Here is an 18,103-nt window from a genome sequence, read left to right as displayed (position 1 = left end):
TCTGTTTTGAGTCAAAGGATTCTCTCAATATAGTACTAAATCTTGCTTCTGAGGAAGCTTCTTTTTTCCCATTTAGTGGCCCTAATCCTAATTTTACCCCTCAGCTGAACCTCCTGACGAGGACCCATTCTGTAACCCCATAGCAAAATCTCATGGGTTAATTATTGGTCTTTAAAATAAAAAATTACCTTTTAGATCTTAAGAAGCTTTACCTCTTAGAATCTTGGTTTTCTAGATGGACATAAAATTATGCCACGTCTTTTCCATTCCTTAGTAGATCTATTTGCCTTTCTAACAGCGTATTCCCCTTGTACCAAAGTCTACCAAGTCTATGAACTGATTTTGCTTTTTCTCTTAAAGTTTAAAATTCACAGTACTTGGACCCTGCTTAGCATTACATATTTGCATTTGAGGTTCTGAGTGCATTTGGAGTTAGACGGACTGGTACCAGGCTCGGCTGTTTTCTCATATGACTCCCTGGTGCCATCCACGGTGTTTTCCTTCTTTCAATGTTATAGCTACTGTTTTCCATAGTAAATTGATTTACATACTTATCTCCATGTTTTTCTCCTCCCTCACACATTAAGTTTCAATTTCTCTTGATTAGTGTATTTAGCCTCAAGGCAAACACATTCTCCAAAGAGAAAATTGTTTGAGCTTGACAACGCTTAGAGAATAAGATGGAAATAAGGAAGGCTTTCTAGACAAAATGAATGGTGCCGAGGTAGAAATATATATGTGACTAGGGAATATTACATGGGAAATTGTAGGATTTCTGAAAGAAAGCAATAAAAGTTTGGGTAAAAATGGTTAGAATAGGGTACAAAAGTAACCTTAAATTTCAAGTTGAAAAGTTTAGCTTATCCTATAGATAAATTTCATCTGAATTTGTTGAGCAGTGGTACTCAAAATGACATTTTAAAATGGATTTTAAAAGATTTTTAATCTTTAAAAAGATTACTGTGGAAATGACACGAAGAAGAACATGGGAAATAGACATCAGATACATAGATTTGCATAACAATCTGGACTACAATTCTAGAGAAAATAGGAAGGGAGAAATACGAGAGATCCTCAAAAATGGGTGAGAATGAAGTGACACAAATATGAAAGAAGAGACTTTGGAAAGATCTTTTTTGCTTCTTTGAGAAAAACAGTAAGGCTGATACACACAGGAAGTCACATTGGGGAAAGTAGTTGCAGAATAAAGAATGCACTTTTGTTACCTGTGGGGAACTAGAGGCACTTTCAAGTAGCTTTGGATGAGGAGTCTGTTAAATGATGCTTTATACTTGATAGTGGAGAAGGCAATGGCAACCCACTCCAGTATTCTTGCCTGGAGAACCCCACGGACAGGAGAACCTGACAGGCTACAGTCTGGGGGTCGCAAGAGTTGGACGTGACTTAGCGACTACACTACTGCTACTAAAATTCACATTGGAGAAGGCAATGGCAAGCCACTCCAGTACTCTTGCCTGGAGAATCCCATGGGCAGAGGAGCCTGGCAGGCTGCAGTCCCTGGGGTCACAGAGAGTCAGACATGACTGCGTGACTAACACACTGACATACTTGATAGAGTTTGAAAGATACAATCAGCATCTTCCTTAATAAGGAGCACAAATGTGTGATAGTTTAAGAGGAATGCTATATCATGACTTTCTGTTGTTTGAGTGATAGTAACCTAACTTGAACTAGTTTAAGCAATCAAGATTTATTGGAAGTGGGCTAGGGGAGCTCACACAATGAAGGAACAGCTTTGCTACGGAGCAAGGACTCACTGACTGACCACCTAGAAGCCAGTACAGTGGCACTGACTTTTGAAAAAAGAAAGGGCTTTAATGCAACGTCAATGGTCAAGGAGACAACAGTCAAGGAAAGTGTGAAAGTGAAAGTGTAAGTCACTCAGTCGTGTCCGACTATTTGTGACCCCATGGCCTGTACAGTCCATGGAATTCTCTAGGCCGGAATACTGCAGCGCAGGAGGCATGGCCCAAATCTGTTTCCCCTACCTGGCTTTGGTCAAAATTTTATGAGTCAGGGAAAGAGGATTATTATGCTGAAGTGTTGGTGGGCAGGTTTTGATTGGAGGGCTCTGGAACGTGGCCCTTTATGGTAAGGTATGGTTAAGAGACTTCCGGACTGCATCTTCTTGGACATTAGGCCCTTCACTTCAGAAAGGATCTGACACTCAGTTCCAGTGGCACCCTGGTCTTTTGATTCCATGAAGGGAGAAACCTTGGTTCTGGGTGTTATTTGAGGTCAAAATGTTCTCTTCTGCCCATGACTGTATGACTTGGAATTGTGCTCTGTTGTCTCTGAAAAAGAAGGGCTTCCCAGATGGTGCTTGTCATAAAGAATCCAGCTGCCAATACAGATTAGACATAAGAGACACGGGTTTGATCCCTGGGTTGGAAAGATCCCCTGGAGAAGGGCACGACAACCCACTCCAGTATTCTTGCTAGAAATAGGATAGGGCCAGATTGGGCTGGTTCTGTGGTTACAATTTCAGGACTTGGACAGTTCTAGGGGCCTGAAGAATAAAGCTGGGGCTTGGCCATGACCAGAACTCTTGTGACTCTGTCTCTGCATGTTTATCTCCCTATGGTCCTATTTCCTTCCCTGGTAGACAAACTTTTCCCTTGTGGTAAAAGTAGTAATTGCTGAACAGCTTTGGAATTACATCATGAGAGAATTTTTTCTAAAGAAGAATTTCTAGTTCCATAAAATCTGGGAAAGGACTCTGATTCCTTCGGTTTGGGTCATAAACCCATTCCTGGGTCACTCAGTGTGCTCTTGGGTGAAGGACACTCTGGTTAAGATCCATCTCTGTGGACAGTGTTGGAGACCAGGGTAGGTCACTGTAAATATGCCTCAGTGGTGTATTGATTATTTTGAATTAAAGTGACTAAAGAATGACCATCTCATGAGAAACACTGACTCTCCTTTCTGTCTTCCTGAGAATAGGAAATAGATATGTCATGTGAAGGGTGGACTCCCTGAATCTGGGGGTAGAAGGAAACCTTATTGCCACATACAGGGAATTTGGGGCCAAGAGGTCTATGTAAACAAACCTTGTTACTGCTTTAACTTACTACCTGAAACCTACACTGTTTAGATTCTTCTCTAAATGGGCATCCAAAACCTAAATCTCTTTGTTCTAGTAATTCCTCACAAATGTATTGTTTCTTTTGAAAAACATAAAAACTGCCTACTTTGGCAACTTTTTAGGATCTGTTACTGAGGGACATTAATTAAATTAAAATTTGTTTCTTTTTCTCATATTAATTTGTCTCGTGTCAATTTTATTGTTAGTCCAGCCACAATAACTCAAGAGGGAGAAATGTCCCCTTCCTCAACAACAGGAAGGTAGAATGTATTACTAGAAGTGATGGAGGAAAATATGTCTACAGAGAAAAGAAACTACAGTTTTGATTAAGGTGGCTTAAATTGTACCTCCCAATTTTATGATACAGCAATGAATAAAAGGGATATGCACCTGCATAATTGTGCTGATATTAATCCTAATGCATGTTATGCTAGTTGACTGGCAACCCTCTCAGTGATGATTAAAAACATAACCACAAAAAACTTATGGGCTGACACTGAAGTTAAAAAGAAAAATGAACTAAGCAACTCCATACTGTGTCTTATAGCAAATCTATGTGCCTCTAAAGCAAGTAGGGGTATCATCAAAGGCATTGTCTTTCTTTGAAATAATTAGGATCAAGCATGATGAAACATCAAAGGAAAGGTTTCAGGATGAGCCAGAGAAAGTCTGGTTCAGAAACAAACAAAATTCGCTTGGTATGTATACATTAGGGTAGGATGAAGTCAAAAGCATGAAGACAATAATCCATCAACCTGTGACAGGTTGACTCTGAACAAGTTAGAAAGCCAATGATGTAAGATGGGCTTATCTGTTACAAAAGCCATGAGGCAACTGGTGTCTCGGGAAAGCAGAAGTTATGAGGCAGCCAGGAGCCAAATAGGAAAAAAGGGAGCATGTGGAGAGAGAGAAAAACAAATGGAGTTATCATTGTGTCAGGGCAGAAGATATTTGAGTTAATTGAGGTAACACTGGAGCTGTTTGTAAAATCAGCATCTCACTTCTCTATGAAATTTGACTGTGTGCACACGTTAGTTCTTACTTTCCTATGGCGTTCCTCAGGATAGACATCTACTCACTAAAACAATCTCTTGGTATCTCCGTTCTTTCAAACCTTTAAGAATCCTAGTCTTACGTATCCTTTTCCAGGCAAATCTTTTGTTAAATACAATAGGTTCCTAATAAAAATCTGTGAACTTTTCAGTGCTGTATCCTTGATTAATATGTATCTATGCAAATATGTATTTGCATATTTTTGAGATTCAAGCAACAAGTACAGGTTGAATTAAGTTGAATTCATTTTCCAAATAATTTCTCTAGTTTAGCAAGAGCATGCTAAAAAATATGATTTTGAGATATTTAAATATATAATATGATTTAGAAATTTTGGTTAAATAGACTTGGTTTTGAATTGGGAAAGAGTTCTTCTATGTCCTCAAGCACATTTTCTAAGCTTGAATTTTAACTTTTAAGTGGAGATAATAATAGTACCTCACGTCAGGCTGTTTTGAAGATTAAGTAGACAACATGTTTTCCATAGAATTATCATCATTATTAGTGCCCAAGAATTTTAGCTATTAATTATCATTTGACTGCTATTACCTCACATTAAATTATTGATCTGGAATTAATAAAATGAAATTTTGCAAATACTAATGTCTTATTGTATCTTTGAATAGGTTATTCAGATAATTGCTTTTTTATGCTAAAATTCTTATATAACAGACTGGCTGGTCAGAAAGAAAGCATGAGAAAAGAATGGTTTTCTTTCAGGTCCCTTGATTGTTCCAAACATATAGACATATAATAATGATCTTTACATTATTTATTCTCTTTAGTGATAAACAAATTTAGTAAAATATATTTTCTTCAAACTTGCAGGGCTTGGGAAGCCTAAGAAGCGGTATTATCAATTTCCTACCTGCAGATTTGAACTGACATATAAGGCAAAAGAATAAAGCAACGTTATTGGTAATACTGATAATGCAGTGGTGGCTTATGTCTGCAGGAAGGTGGGATGTCTAACATAGAGCCACAGAATTATCTAAACCCACCCACAGGCAAGCCTGGCTCTGGGTCAGAGCACATAAAAGCAAAGCAGAATGTCTTTTCCTGAAACCACGCTGGCTCCAAAGAGGAAGAAAAGGGGAGTCTCCACTTTTTCATTGCAAAATCACCAATCATTTTAAGTCACCATATATACCTGGGGAAAAATGAGTAAGGAGACGGAGATGAGGAATGTTACCTTACTGGAGTCTCTTCCATATGAAAGGAAACACCAAGAGAGTGAATAAGTAGCCACTCACAAAGCACATTTATTTACTCTGTTTTAGTCTTATATTTTTTCCCTAAATACTCTTATCTTATATTCTTGACATGAGTAATTGCCAGAAAATATCATAGTATTACTGACTCAATGGACATGAGTTTGAGCAAGCTCCAGGAGATGGTGAAGGGCAAGGATGCCTAGCGTGCTGCAGTCCATGGGGTTGCAAAAAGTTGGACACAGCTGAGCGACTGAACAACAACAACCTTCTGGCTTAGACATGACCTAACTCATATTTGATGCTGACACAGTCTATTTTCAGCTTGTCAAATATATATTGTGCATGTGTTTTAATGATTAAGGAGAACATAGACCAGAAGTAAAAATATTCATGTTAAAAATGAAGAGTGAATGCCTCTCTTCCTGGGATGTGGATGCTGCTGCTGCTGCTAAGTCACTTCCATCATGTCTGACTCTGTGTGACCCCATAGATGGCAGCCCACCAGGCTCCCCTGTCCCTGGGATTCTCCAGGCAAGAGTACTGGAGTGGGGTGCCATTGCCTTCTCCGATGTGAATGCTAGTATTCTTTAAATAAGAAGACTCCCTTCCCAGGTATCAAGGCCACTCTGACTTGTTGTGGACATGCTGATCTGTGTTTTAAAACCTTGAAATGATGCGTCCCTGACTTGTTTGATGTTATTTGTTCTAACAAGGTATAAAACTGTACTGAAAACCATACTTGCCCTGAGTACTTCTTCAGAGTTACCTGAGACATTGTCTTCTGGGATAGCATCCTATTTGGCTCAAAGAAAACTGTTTTATATTCCTATTACACATTGCTTATCGATGGTTTCTATAGATAAGGCAATTTGTGGAAAAGTAGATCACTGTTTAGAATAGAAAAAAAGAGTGATGATAGTGTTAAGTAGACTTTGGACAGATTACAAAAACCACCACCAAAACACAGTAGCCTTAAGACGGTCATTAATAGCAGAGTGAACAGGGTCAGAGTGGCTGAGGCAGGTCAGAGTGCATTCTTGAGTTCTGCTGAGCTCCTGCATGATCAGGATCAGGGGAAATCTTAAACCTAGATCCTGTGGAGTAAAGTACAGGTGCATGAGTTGGAGAGAGAGTCTTAGTTCTGAATTTTCCTCCTTAGGAAATTCATTTAAATTTGACTAATTTTAGAGCAACACTGTCTTACTCAAAGTTGACAAAATATCCATTTCCTCTAAAGCCAAGACTTCACCAGGGGCTGGGTGCTAACAGATGCGGGTAATGATTTGCACTAGGAACATGTGATGGTGTAGAAATGTATGGGAGAATCACTGATTCTTGGTTGAGAGGTAATATTTCAGTATGGTGTGGTATTCATGCAATGGCAAGTGGCTAACAACTCACCAACAAATTTCCTCTTCTTTGATTATGCTATTTTTAGATTTAGAGAAGCTTGGTGCTTCTTTTACCTAACAAGTGGGGCCTTTTTTTCTTTTTCTTTTTTTGTACAACTTGTGAAAAATGTGTTTAGATGGTGAGATCTCAGCTAAAGGAGGCCTGGCTCCAATAGAACAGCCTCTGTGATGTGTAGTTTCCATCTTAGACATTGTGGGAAATTGTTAATAGATGAGCCTGTGTACTGGTGGCTAATACTATGAATTTCTCCCAGCTGTAATAGCTTAAGCTTTATTTCTCTTCCAGTGAACCCAAATAGAAATGTCAAATTCATGGAGAGGTAAAATTGAAAAGTTCTAAAGAGTGGAATACATGAATTAAAACCTAAAGTCCTGCAAGAAATAAGAGGATATTGTGTTGTATGTAGTGATTTTTTTATTTTATTTTTTTTCAGAGAGAATGAAATTGTTAGGTAATTGCTGTATTCTAACAATGATATTGCTTCCCTAGAAATTGTCTGGTTCTTATTACAGAGGGAAACATGGTTGCCCTAAAAAAGAAACATTATTAGAAAATATCAAATCTTTAGGGGAATTAGAAGAAAAGTTTTGAAAGTCACTTCTTGTGAAAAAAAAAAAAAAAAAGACAATGTGATTTTCACTTGGATTTTGCTTTGCTGCTGAATTCACATTTCTAGTTTTTTGGGGTGACTCATGGTTTATTTTAGAAACGTACTGTTTAGACGTAGATGAGATGCAGGGAACTTTCTTAGCAGAGCTATTTTTCACAGCTGCATTGATGTTGAGAATTATTATGTGAGTTTTCCTCAATAATTAATTTTGATGATGTTAAATGTTTCTTTCTTTTTTCCTCCAAATCCAGTGAGCCTTCCATAATGAGTTAAAGTATGGTACAGAAGGGCTCTTCCATAAACCTAATGAGAGTCTGGGGAAGTATTTGTTATGCATCATTTCTGGTTTACGTGGAAGGATATTAGATATTAATTTCCTATTGACAATTATTTAATCATGGACTACTTACTATTATTTCACTTTTTTCAGAATTTAAAGTTCCTACCTTCTAAAAATGCCAGTCTTTAACACCCAAAGTTGTATTGAAATAAATGCGGACAGCTGGCTAAATAGTAATACACAAAACTTGCCTCTTTTTGTATATGAAGTATTTATTTGATATAACTTTTCATTAATGTTGTTTGAAAAGATATTTAGCACACAGTCCTCTATTTTTTAAAGTTGAGAGGGTCTTTTATTTGGAAAATAAAATAATAATAATAAAAACATAATTGTGCCACACTGTGGTGCTCTCTAGGCTGTCAGGTGATGCCACTCTTATACAGAAAATACTAATTTAGACTGTTGTCTTATTTTGTGGGTCTTACAAGAGTACTGACTTAATAAACCCCAAAGGAAAACTGAGATAAGTGGATAGGTTATCAACACCTACTTGGTGTATATTCCTTCCTTCTTTCATCAAGACCCTATTAAGTTGTTTTATCTTTTTAAAATAGAAGAAGAGTCAGAGATCAAAATACTACTACAACTTTATTATTAACAAACCAAATTGGAAATTGTATTTCAGATTCATAACTCCAATCAGGCTTCCTAATATTCTTCCTTCAAAATAAAATCCATACACTCAGAAATATAGTCATCTCCCCTTGACAGATGCAGCACCTGCTTTCCAAAAGAAAAGAAAGCCTGCATCTTGAAGCAAAACCGTTGGCAAGAAATACAGGAGCAGGGATTTTCATGCTCTGGTTCTTCCTCTATTTAACCACTTAGATAAGTCACCTCTCCTTGAGAAGGAAAGGGAGGCCCCCATGAACCTCCCCTCTTTTCTCTCCAGGTTTTCATTCTCCTCCCTTTGCAGAAAAAGTGTGAGGCAGAAAATTGAATCCAGCACCCCTGTGTCTGCCCTCTCCATTAGTGTTCATTCTGGGCAGGCAGTTTGCCAAGAGCTAAGAGATATCATAGCTAAAAAATTCAGCTTCCTTGGCTCTCGAACGATCTCATGTAGATGGGAAACTGATACCTAAAGTGCTAAGTGTCAAAGAGACATAAACTCTTCTTCCTTCTGGCCCAGATATTGGAAGAACATTAAGGTAAAGAGAGCTTGAAGCTGGGCTTTGGAAGAATAAGTAGGATTTTGTCAGAAAGAGAAGGATGAAAAGGCATTAAAAAATAAGAGTGAACATAAGGTGATTAAAAATCAGAATAATAGTTGGACTAGAAAAAAAAAGATGGATGCAAGGCATTCTGAAGGAGAAATAAAGTAGTCAGGTATTCAATAGAGAACACAGAATAAAAATATACTCAAAGAAATGGGTCTTTAGAAGCTTAATATTTCTGGATTTAGTATTCTTGATTCAAGTATTTAAGAACTACTCCTAACATTTTGTGACAAAATTTGAATGGAATTAATTCTACTTCATAGGCTTATTGTGAATTTCACATGTGCTTATACATGTAACACCACTTAAAATAAATAGTAATTCTGTGGCCTGTAAACTTGGGCTCAGATCACTTAGCTAAAGACCAAGCCCAAAGCTCACTTCCAAAATAGTGGTTGATAAATAAGTGATTGGATGAATTCCCAAACATTTTCTTTTTTTTTTTCCCAAACATTTTCGATAAACCAGTTTCAAATGTCAAAATAGTCTACTCTCCTCAAAGAAGAAAGTGAGGATCTTGTTCCCTCAGAATCTCTGAACATTCTGAGTTTCATTCCCTTTGCAAATATTTAAATTGCGGCACATAAGAAAGAAAAGATGATACCATATTAAATATTCTTTAGTTTTTGAACTATTCAATTCTGTTTCAATCTCAACCCCTTGCCTTTTAGGAAATCAAAATTTGTCACCCCAAAATGTGCCTCGCTGGCATGAGAATTAATTTACGCTGACTATTTTTAAGACCCAAAAGACTCAGGAAGAAATGTTAACCTTCACCCTAGTTGCTAAGTGTCGGACACGAATGAGCGACTTCACTTTCACTTTTCACTTTCATGCATTGGAGGAGGAAATGGCAACCCACTCCAGTGTTCTTACCTGGAGAGTCCCAGGGACGGCAGGGCCTGGTGGGCTGCCGTCTCTGGGGTTGCACAGAGTCGCACATGACTGAAGCGACTTAGCAGCAGCAGCAGCTGCCTAAAGAAATGTAGATAGAAGACCTGTTCCAGGAAGGGACCCATCACCACAAATAATTACAGTATGAACTAGGTGTATAAACAGGAGGAACCCAGCAAGGTCTATTACTTAAAATTCCTCTCTATGTCCCATTGTCTCTACTTGGCCCAGCAAACATTCGGTTACCAGACATTTGCTTTTCCATCTCCATGTCAATTGCCTTCCTTCCCTTTGAAGTCCCAAACCGCTACTCCTAAGATCCCTTTTTGTTGTTGTTGTTTAATTCTTGGGCCAGCCAGGGGAACCTATTAATAGAATCAGAGGAAAATTTCTTCCTCCCTGGCCTTTTCTGCATGGACTGCTTCAAATTCTGCATGACTAGCTCCTACACACCATTCATGTCACAGCTCAAATGACACTTTCTTAGAAAATCCTTTCTAGTATACCACTCTGGGCTTCCCTAGTGTCTCAGATGGTAAAGAATCTGCCTGCAATGCAGGAGACCCGGGTTTGATCCCTGGGTTGGGAAGATCCCCTGGAAAAGAAAATGGCTACCTACTCTAGTATGCTTGCCTGAAAACCCCATGGACAGAGGAACCCATCGCTCTAGAGTAGTTATTCTAAACTACTCAGAAAATTAGTTTCTCTCCTACTTAAAGCATGGTATTGCAGCAGCATCTTTTATTTCATTCAGAGCACTTATGAAATTAACTTTTTTTTTTTTTGTCAACTTACATATTTTCTGTTTTCTTCCACTAGATGGAACTTCTTTGGGGTTGGGCAATATTTCTGATTCTGTACACTATTTCATTCTCAGCAAACAGAAGAATGCCTGTCAATCAACGTGTATCAGTAGCTTTTGGATGAGTGAATGAATCAATGAATATATAAATAGGCCATCACTTTGAAGAACTGAGAGGTGTAAATCCTAAACCTTGGCCAATTTTGGTACCAATTAATCAATCTTTAATATATCTTTAAGAAAATAAGAATCGTTATACAATCAGTCCTGAGTATTCATTGGAAGGACTGATGCTGAAACTCCAATGCTTTGGCCACCTGATGTGAAGAACTGACTCATTTGAAAAGACCCTGATGCTGGGAGGGACTGGGGACAGGAGAAGGGGACAACAGAAGATGAGATGGTTGGATGGCATCACTGACTCAATGGACATGAGTTTGAGTAACCTCTGGGAGTTGGTGATGGACAGGGAGGCCTGGCATGCCATGGAGTCTCAAAGAGTCGGACACGACTGAGCAACTGAACTGAACTGAACTGATGTAGATGGGTGGGTCAATGGCTATCCCGTGAGTTGCTTTCTTAACCTGATGCCACATAGCCAATAAGGAGAATGGTTCCTGTAGGGACCACATTCCCTTGATTCACTAGGGTACTCTGCTATCCTGTTCTGTGGCTGTAGAGCATTGTCCTCTGAGAGGGCTAGCAGAGAATGAATAAAAATATAGGAAAAACAATAACAAACAAACAGAAAAACTTGTCTCAGCTTTCAAAAATTTTGTTCTGGTGATTTGTTTCTTGAAACAATTGTGAAAAATTGGGTAATTTTAAATAGAGTTTTTAAGCCTGTATTACATATCTTTGATCACCCCAACTTCTACAACAATAGGATCAGATTCATTTGAGGAAAATATTAATTTGAAAATTTTGAATAACCTAGCATTTTAACCTAATTTTATAATAAATATTCATTTTAAAGTATCCAAAGAGCTGCACTGATCTTGAATGGGTCAATTCACAATCACTATCGGTTTTTCATGTTGCTGCTTCCTCTGTACTGAGGAGTTAGAGACAAAAATTGTGATTCTAAAGCTATAGAAGCTATTTGAAGTTATATTTTCATCAGGATACAAAATGGAAGTGTTTTTTTCTGTTTTAACAAAACTTATTTTTTAAGAAACATAAATAGTAGTAATTTAAAGATGTTTTCTGATGCCCAAAGTAGTTATATATATATATATATATATATAGTCACTATATCTGAAGACAATTAACTAAAATCTATTGGGTAACTAATAATGCTTGTTCTAAATTCTCACAAATAATGTTTATACTCTGTCAAAACATTGAGCTATCCTGATATGTCGCGATGTGAATTCACATCTCAGAAAAATTACTATCTTTACAATAACATAATCTATTACATTGAACCCTTGAAAAATGCAGAGGTAGTTCTGTGACCATTCACATAGTAGAAAACCTTTGGATAATTTATAGTCAGCCATTCAGGAGGAGCTATTGGAGTAGGAAATGGCAACCCACTCCAGTGTTCTTGCCTGGAGAATCCCAGGGACGGTGGAGCCTGATGGGCTGCCGTCTATGGGGTCACACAGAGTCGGACACAACTGAAGCAACTTAGCAGCATTCAGAAGGAGCTACCCCATGCCCAAGGTCAGGGGTGGTGGCTGGGAGGAGCAAACCCACGTCCAAGTAGCGGTGGCTGCCTGGGCGCAGGAGGGCTGAGAGGAGCTACTCCACATTCAAGGTCAGGAGGGGCGGCTGTGAGGAGATAGCCCTCGTTCAAGGTAAGGAGCAGTGGCTAGGTTTTTGCTGGAGCAGCCCTGAAGAGATCCCCACGTCCAAGGTAAGAGAAACCCAAGTAAGATGGTAGATGTTGCGAGATGGCATCAGAGGGCAGACACACAAACCATAATCACAGAAAACTAGTCAATCTGATCACACGGACCACAACCTTGTCTAACTCAATGAAACTAAGCCATGCCGTGTGGGGCCACCCAAGACGGGCAGGTCATGGTGGAGAGGTCTGACAGACTGTGGTCCATTAGAGAAGGGAATGGAAAACCACTTAAGGATTCTTGCCTTGAGAACCCCATGAACAGTATGAAAAGGCAAAATGATAGGATACTGAAAGAGGAACTCCCCAGGTTGGTAGGTGCCCAATATGCTACTGGAGATCAGTGGAGAAATAACTCCAGAAAGAATGAAGGGATGGAGCCAAAGGAAAAACAATACCCAGCTGTGGATGTGACTGGTGATAGAAGCAAGGTCCGATGCTGTAAAGAGCAATATTGCATAGGAACCTGGAATGTCAGGTCCATGAATCAAGGCAAATTGGAAGTGGTCAAACAAGAGATGGCAAGAGTGAATGTCCACATTCTAGGAATCAGCGAACTAAAATGGACTGGAATGGGTGAATTTAACTCAGATGACCATTACATCTACTAAGGCAGGCAGGAATCCCTTAGAAGAAATGGAGTAGCCGTCATGGTCAACAAAAAAGTCCAAAATGCAGTACTTGGATGCAATCTCAAAAACGACAGAATGATCTCTGTTCGTTTCCAAGGCAAACCATTCAATATCACAGTAAATCCAAGTTTATGCCTCGACCAGTAATGCTGAAGAAGCTGAGGTTGAATGGTCCTATGAAGACCTTCAAGACCTTTTAGAACTAACACCCCAAAAAGATGTCCTTTTCATTATAGGGGACTGGAATGCAAAAGTAGGAAGTCAAAAAACACCTGGGGTAACAGGCAAATTTGGCCTTGGAGTATGGAATGAAGCAGGGCAAAGGCTAATAGAGTTTTGCCAAGAGAACGCAATGGTCATAGCAAACACCCTCTTCCAACCACACAAGAGAAGACTCTACACATGGACATCACCAGATGGTCAATACCAAAATCAGATTGATTGTATTCTTTGAAACCAAAGATGGAGAAGCTCTATACAGTCAGCAAAAACAAGACTGGGAGCTGACTGTCGCTCAGATCATAAACTCCTTAATGCCAAATTCAGACTTAAATTGAAGAAAGTGGGGAAAACCACTAGACCATTCATGTATGACCTAAATCAAATCCCATATGATTATACAGTGGAAGTGAGAAATAGATTTAAGGGACTAGATCTGATAGACAGAGTGCCTGATGAACTATGGAATGAGGTTCATGACATTGTATGGGAGACAGGGATCAAGGCCATCCCCATGGAAAAGAAATGCAAGAAAGCAAAATGGCTGTCTGGGAGAACTTACAAATAGCTGTGAAAAGAAGTGAAAAGCATAGGAGAAAAGGAAAGATATAAGCACCTGAATGAAGAGTTCCAAAGAATAGCAAAGAGAGAAAAGAAAGCCTTCCTCAGTGATCAGTGCAAGGAAATAGAGGAAAACAACAGAATGGGAAAGACTAGAGATCTCTTCAAGACAATTAGAGATACCAAGGGAACATTTCATGCAAAGATGGGCTTGATAAAGGACAGAAATGGTATGGACCTAACAGAAGAAGAAGATATTAAGAAGAGGTGGCCAGAATACACAGAAGTGTACAAAAAAGATCTTCATGACCCAAATAATCATGATGGTGTGATCACTCACCTAGAGCCAGACATCCTGGAATGTGATGTCAAGTTGGCCTTAGGAAACATCACTACAAACAAAGCTGGTGGAGGTGATGGAACTCCAGTTGAGCTATTTCAAATCCTGAAAGATGATGCTGTGAAAGTGCATCATCAATATGCCAGCAAATTTGGAAAAGTCAGCAGTGGCCACAGGACTGGAAAAGGTCAGTTTTCATTCCAATCCCAAAGAAAGGCAATGCCAAAGAATGCTCAAACTACCACACAATTGCACTCATCTCACACACGAGTAATGCTCAAAATTCTCCAAGCCAGGCTTTAGCAGTACGTGAACCGTGAACTTCCAGATGTTCAAGCTGCTTTTAGAAAAGGCAGAGGAACCAGAGATCAAATTGCCAACATCCACTGGATCATTGGAAAAGCAAGAGAGTTCCAGAAAAACATCTATTTCTTATTTATTTTTTTAATTTAAATTTATTTTAATTATAGGCTAATTACTTTACAATATTGACTATGCCAAAGCCTTTGACTGTGTGGATCACAATAAACTGTGGAAAATTCTGAAAGAGATGGGAATACCAGACCACCTGACCTGCCGCTTGAGAAACCTGTATGCAGGTCAGGAAGCAACAGTTAGAACTGGACATGGAACAACAGACTGGTTCCAAATAGGAAAAGGAGTACATCAAGGCTGTATACTGTCACCCTGCTTATTTAACTTATATGCTGAGTATATCATGATAAATGCTGAGCTGGAAGAAGCACAAGCTGGAATTAAGATTGCCAGGAGAAATATCAGTAACCTCAGATATGCAGATGCCACCACCCTTATAGCAGAAAGTGAAGAACTAAAAAGCCTCTTGATGAAAGTGAAAGAGGAGAGTGAAAAAGTTGGCTTAAAGCTCAACATTCAGAAAACTAAGATCATGGCATCTGGTCCCATCACTTCATGGGAAATTGATGGGGAAACAGTGGAAACAGTATCAGACTTTATTTTTGGGGGCTCCAAAATCACTGCAGATGGTGATTGCAGCCATGAAATTAAAAGACGCTTACTCCTTGGAAGGAAAGTTGTGACCAACCTAGATAGCATATTCAAAAGCAGAGACATTAGTTTGCCAACAGAGGTCCGTCTAGTCAAGGCTATGGTTTTTCCAGGGGTCATGTATGGATGTGAGAGTTGGACTGTGAAGAAAGCTGGGCACTGAAGAATTGATGCATTTGAACTGTGGTGTTGGAGAAGACTCTTGAGAGTCCCTTGGACTGCAAGGAGATCCAACCAGTCCATCCTGAAGGAGTTCAGTGCTGGGTGTTCTTTGGAAGGAACTAAAGCTAAAGGATGCTAAAGCTGAAACTCCAATACTTTGGCCACTTCATGCGAAGAGTTGACTCATTGGAAAAGACTCTGATGCTGGGAGGGATTGGGGGCAGGAAGAGAAGGGAACGACAGAGGATGAGATGGCTGGATGGCATCACCAACTCGATGGACATGAATTTGAGTGAACTCCTGGAGTTGGTGATGGACAGGGAGGCCTGGTGTGCTGCAATTCATGGGGTCACAAAGAGTCAGACACGACTGAGAAACTGAACTGAACTGGGCTTCCCTGATGGCTCAGTGGTAAAAACCCACCTGCCAATGCAGGAGATACAGGTTGGATCCCTGGGTCAGGAAGATGTGCAGGAGAAGGAAATGGCAACCCACTTCATTATACTTGAGTGGTAAATTCCATAGACAGAGGGGGCTGGTGGACTGCAGTCCATGGGGTTGCAAAAGAGTTGGACATGACTTAGCGACTAGACAACAACAATACGTAAATATGTGGTTTCTCCCTATTCAAATTTCCGTATCAGTGGAAGTTTCAAGCAACCTCAGGTCATGAAATACTGTGAAGTGAAGTGAGTGTTAGTTGCTCAATCATGCCTGACTCTCTGAGACCCCATGGACTGTCCCCACCAGGCTCCTCTGTCCATAGAACCCTCCAGGCAAGAATATTGGAGTGAGTTGCTATTCTTTTCTCCAGGGGATCTTCCTGACCCAGGGATCAAACCTTGGTCTCCTGTCTTATAGGCCATTATTGACCATGTGAGCCACCAGAGAAGCTCTCATGAAATTCTGTAGTATGTATTATCAACAAAAAAATCCACTGGTAAGTGGATCCATGCATTTCAAACCTGTGTTGTTGAAGCATCATCTGCACTATGTATGTTAGTCAGTGTGTTGGAAGGAAGAGAAAGAAATTTTCATAAGATATTTGAAGAGTTTTGAATTTGATTTTCAGTTCGGAGAATACCAAAATATTTATTCTTGAAATATAAGCAGCAAGAATAGAACATAGAATTTTAAATGTTTCAAAAGCCATAAAATATAATACAGAAGAAAAAATGAGAAATGTGTTTTTGACCAGTGCAATTTTATAAATCAGTAATAGAATTAAAAGGGTTTAATGGGAAATTATGTGTTATTTCATATTTGCTATTTTTCTGTAATAAAAAGAAGGATGAGAAGCATGGTTGCAAAAGAGAAGAAATTTATTTCATTTACAGAAGAACTTAATTACAGTGTATTTGCTAAATCCAAGTTTACTGAAATTTAAAGTCGGCTTTTAGTTTTTTGTACTCTAGATCCATGATAATCTTTTAAATCAATTGGAATTGAATTCTTAAGCAACAGAGGTTTGCTGGGAAATGCAATTTGGATGAGATGTCTAGAAATCAATGTGCTAGCATTAAACCAGTTCTCATCTTTCTTTCCTTAGGTTTCTGTTTTATTTTCTCTTTTCCTGAACTTGTGGTTTTCCCCTATAGCTTGTAATGTCAGTGTACTGTATTGGCATGTTCTATGAGGAAACAATATTGTTATTAGAAAAAAACATTGCGACATGCATTAAACGTTCCTCACTTGGTTATGTAAGCTTGGGGATTTCAGCCTGCTCTCAGCTCTCAAATTGTATTTGCTCCACTGAATTATCTCTCTTTCCCAAAGTCCCTTGTGCCAAAGTACAGCCCCAAGATGGAAGTTCTGAAAGAGCAAACCGTGAATCATAGTAGTTGGTACAGTTTGGAATAAAATGATGAAAACTTATAAGCAGCACCTTAGGGTTACTATAGAAAACAAGAAATGGTCTTGAATATGTGGTTTGACTTTTTTATTCTTATGTTGATTGGCAACAAAATATTCACTAGAGCTAGAGGGTAAAAAAAGAAATGAAAAAGGAAAGTCTGCCCATAAAATCTTGACAACTTCAGGGAAGAAACTTTGCATTTTCTTTCAGTATTCATGGAAGGGAATCTTGAGTTGCTCAAAGGTTGGTTGTTATTTTACAGTTCATTAATCATTGAGTGTTAAAGGGCTGTGGAGGAGCTGGGGGAAGCTGGGGTCAGCCAGCCTGTAGACAGCCCATAATAATGACAGGTGGCAGAGGTCTTCAGCTGAGGGCGGCCAGCCCAGGCACAGGGACCGTGGTGATTAGTCATCATAACCGATTGGTCTTGACATGCCCTCTGATTTCAAAGAAAGCAATGCTGAAACTTGCAAGTCCACTGACATAATTATGTAATGCAAATGGCCTATTTTTCTAGATTTTTCAAAGTAATAAAAGCTGAGATGGACTGAAGAGATAATGACTAAATCAAAATGTACAAGAAAGTTTCCTCTCCTTAAATAATTGCCAGTTGATCTACAAAACCATTTCAGGTTTGGCAAAATAATTCTCACTTGTTCAGTATTAAACATACTATTACAATTGTTTTACCACAGGTTTTTTTCTTTTTCAGTTGCCTTCCAATTCTTTTTCTTTTATTCTTCCCTAAATTCAATCTGCAGGCCTTGGCAATAAACATTATATAGACTTGATTTGCAGAGTTCT

The sequence above is a fragment of the Bos indicus x Bos taurus genome, chromosome 5 (assembly GCF_003369695.1).
Source record: "Bos indicus x Bos taurus breed Angus x Brahman F1 hybrid chromosome 5, Bos_hybrid_MaternalHap_v2.0, whole genome shotgun sequence".
Classification (NCBI taxonomy): domain Eukaryota; kingdom Metazoa; phylum Chordata; class Mammalia; order Artiodactyla; family Bovidae; genus Bos; species Bos indicus x Bos taurus.
This window is presented reverse-complemented; position numbering follows the sequence as displayed.